Source organism: Sinocyclocheilus anshuiensis, unplaced genomic scaffold (genome assembly GCF_001515605.1).
Source record: "Sinocyclocheilus anshuiensis isolate Anshui unplaced genomic scaffold, SAMN03320099.WGS_v1.1 scaffold1455, whole genome shotgun sequence".
NCBI lineage: Eukaryota > Metazoa > Chordata > Actinopteri > Cypriniformes > Cyprinidae > Sinocyclocheilus > Sinocyclocheilus anshuiensis.
In genome coordinates this window covers 675135-679265 of record NW_015541012.1, presented here as the reverse complement: position 1 = coordinate 679265, position 4131 = coordinate 675135, and the positions used below count along the sequence as shown (strand labels likewise).

At 38.2% G+C, this 4131-nt stretch overlaps 1 pseudogene; it reads right to left on the bottom strand.

The window, feature by feature from the left end:
- The window catches only part of LOC107690432 (peroxisomal sarcosine oxidase-like), an 11672-nt pseudogene extending 9184 nt beyond the window's left edge, over positions 1-2488 (bottom strand).
- Positions 2489-4131: the final 1643 nt, after the last annotated feature.

Sequence of the window (4131 nt, the reverse complement as noted above, 5' to 3'; positions counted from 1 at the left end):
GCCAGCATGGTTGTCTATCAGCGCTCCGTTTCCATCAGTGAGATTCACACTGGGAATGTGCTGGCTGAATTCTTGCTTCTCCAGAAACACTGTGGGAATCTTGTGCCTTTGCATCGTGGCCTTTAGGTGTGAGAAACCCTCTCTGTTCTCTGGACCCATAACCAACAGGCCTGTGCGCCTGCGAGGAGATAAGATGACTTAGATGTCCATGTTAAACAGCTGCATCTTGATTTAGGTGGAAGTGCTTAGAGGCATGTATAAATTGTGCACAGCGCCGTCTGCGCCTGCTTGTGATGCAGGTGTCTTAATGTAAGGAGTTATGGCACTATGGAGTAGAGGTTGGGAACACAGGCTTTAAATCAACAGTGTGTGATAGATGGTCGTGCTGTTTTCTGTGGATACTGTTTTTCAAGGCCTACTTCATCTGCCAGCCATCATGATGCAAGGGCAGCATGAGTTCACAGGTCTATATCATTCATCAAAGATTTTGATGACTGAATCCCCCACTGTGTGTGTGTGTTTGATTGGGGACACTGAAAGAAGGACTCCATGTCACATTTGTCAATGCCCTTGTGGCTAATAGCAAAGGAGCAGGTCACATCGTAGTGGGGCAAGATCCTTGCTGAGGTAAATTAGTGTTTCAGTTTCAGAGATGCACTTTGTGATTTTAATGCTGACCAAATCAAAAGATTTTAAATTACCTAATGTTTCTCAACTACCTCATGGCTCCTATGAGAAATATAATCCCGTCCCTGTTAGGAACAGCCATAATTGCAGAATCCTCATTTATTTTGCCCTTTGCTGAACACTGTGACTAAGACTAAATTTGTCATTGCACTGCCTGTCAAATATTTATTATGGATTTTGACCTTTTTGGCAGCTCTCTGGGTAAAATAACAGTTGGTGGTTCAAGCTGCCGGCATACAATCGGATGTAAAAAGAAAATTAAATCACAGTCAGAACAGCCAGTGTAAGAGTGTCAGGTATGATATTCGCCTTAATTAATTAAATCTCTTAATTATATGCATAATATTGCATTATTTAGAAGCGCCCTGGGCAAAGTGGTGTTTTGGACAATATCTACATAAATCTGTATGTAACTATTTAATTTAGTAAATAAAAAATGAATTCAAAACATAGGAAAAAATGTACTCATTCCATAAGGATGCATTAAATTGATCAAAAGTGTCAGTAAAGACATTTATGTTATACAATTTCTATTGCAAATAAATGCTGCCCTGATTGACATTATTACGCAATCAAAAGGAAAATCATTAATGCTGGTCTTAAATGATAATTGCAAGTCACTTTATTGCATTTATTTATTGTCCAAAACCCACATAGCAAATTACTTTCCATAACCACCACATCCACACAAACAACTCTCCCATCTAAATAAATACTAATCCTATCCAAATCAGTAATATTTTTAATAACTGTAACTTGTTTGGTAAGCAAGTGTTATCGGAATAGTACAAATTTCTATGTAAGAAGAACAGAACAAATCCAGCATTCTTTAAAATCTTCCACACATTTTTCACTCGCTGCCCGGCAGTCTCTGAGATGCTCAAGGGCACAGGTGGCCTCTCATCAGGACCCATCCATCAGAGAGCTGAGATGGATAGTGGCGAGAGAAAGAGGAAGGCGCCTGATTCTACATCAAGGCTGAGTGGGCTTGATCCACTTGTGATCCATTACACCTCTCAGACACTGTAAAAACAAGTGCGCCCCATGGTCTGTAGATGATGCTTAGGGACTAGAGTGAAAACGCTCCTTTAAAGTTATGGGTGAGGGCTATGACATCCTTTCTTAGATGCTTACATACACTCACCTGTACAGTTCAACACCTGCTTCTCTCTCAAGCTGAGCCCAGAGCTCATAGCTTTCCTGCATCATCTGTACATAGAAATCTTCCTCATAGGTTTTCCGTATAACCCTGGTCTGGCCATGAGAGCTCCCTCTGGAGTGGGGCAAAACAAACTGGGGAGAAAGAAGGAATTCAAAGAACACTGTAATAATCCCACTGGACTTGCATTCCCTTACAAAAAAGAAGTTTCTTGCTAAAATAAACTTGAAGTATACTACTTTTTGGTAAGGGTTGCCTCTGTTTTAATAACAAAAAAAAAAACCTACAACAATCAAGTCCATATGCTATATGCAAGACTTATTAATGTTGTCTCTTACATTTACTTTATTGCTTTAGGTGAGTATTCTGCCTTTACAAATTTACTAACATTTGTTTTATGCTGTCATTTAGAATTAAGTGAATGAATCATAACAAGACTGAGCAAATTATTTAGAAACCATGCTGCACCGACCTGCTCCAGCAGCAGAGTTTTCTGCTTGTTTTTGGCCAGCTGATAGGCAGTGCAGGACCCCTGGATCCCTGCGCCAATGACCATGCAGTCGTACATTTCAGATGACATTTCCAGCTTCAGTTCTTTCTCGTAAGATTCTTCTGACACACAAACACGAAGTTGCAGTAACCTATATTTTCGTACTAGTTCAAAGTTCTCCGGTTTCAGTTATGTAACCACGATCAGCTGAATGTACGACCCGCCTTCTGACACACAGACGTTTTAGTGAATGGGAAGTATTGTTTTTTACGAACACTTCACTTCTTGTTGATGCAGTGCACTAGACTAGACGAAATCATTTTAAACCAAAATATAATTTTACCTAATGCTTAAATTAATTTACTTTTACATATCTTGGCTGAAATGCAGGTGTTAATAAAGTGCTTTTCTTAAACCAAATCAATTCTGTATATCTGTTAATTAAAGTATCATACAATCATAACCTAAAGGGTATCTGCAGGATTTTTAACCTCAAATGTAAGACTTTTTAAGACCAGCACAAACAAAATTAATACCATATGAGCACAGTAGGGCAATGTCTATGGTAAAATTAAACTGTAAAATTACAGTAAAAAGCACGATTTACAGTTCAGATAGGTTACAGGTTTTCACAAAAACAAAAAGTTTTATAAAATGATAAACTTCGCATTTTAAACCATTTTTAAGAAAATTAATGAGTCAAAAGTATAAATTATTATAATAATTTAAACAACAGATGGGCTTATTGTAAATGCACTTTCATTCTCTGCCAGCAGGTGGCGGTTTTGGAATAGCAGAAATATAGCGGTTTCCTCTGTAACGGCTGTACACAAAGTGGCAGCACCTGATGTTGAAACAGTGCAGCGCTTGTGTTTATTTAATGAAATCATAGCTTTTTGAGGTTTAATCGTCACATTAAGCCATAATGCAGTTCTTGTCTTTCCGTGCCCAAATTTAAGACCTCTTGAAATCAAAATTAAGATTTTCTTGTACCATTTAAGACTTTTTATGGCTTTAAATTTGATACAACTTAATTTAAGATTTGTAAGACTTTTAAGGACCTGCGGAATAGTACGTTGTGGTCCTATATTGGTTCATCTCAATTTTCGATTCCGAAACTGTTCTCGGTTCAAGGAGTCGGTGTCGTTAACTCGAGATAATTCAGACCGGTTGTTTGAATCAGAAAAGAACGAATCATTCATTAATCGGGCAACATTAGTTCTAGAAAGTTCGGCAAAACGGAGAGGGCGTGTATGTTTGTTGTAACTGCACTGCAGTTTGCTTGTCTGTGTTCACTGCGAGTTTGCGTAGTGTGAGGCACGGCCATTTGAAAGTCAGCGGTTGCATCCGAAATCGAATACTCTCTAGGAACTTTTTTGAATAAGTAATTACTTCGCAACTCGGGTATGTTCTATATCATATGAGTGTGTGTAGTGGTATGAATGTAATCTACTCTTTTATAAATACTGTGAATTCAGACATACTTATTTTATCACATAGCCTACTGTTTTTTCGCCTACTAAGTAGGGAAGTCTGCGATTTTGAATGCAGCCGTTTTGAATGTGTTTGCTTTAGCTCGGAACGGGTTTCTCTCACTAGTGAAGAATCAGAAAACCTGGAGTGGAGCTACAGTGGAGTAACTGCAGAACGATTTCAACAGTCGCTCCGATCCACTTATATGGCCAGTTCCAGACTTTCAGTGTGGTGACAAGACAACACCTAATGTTATGGATTATTTGTTTGTCTAAAAGTTTTCATCTATATTAATTTATTTTATAATACATATTGAATGGTT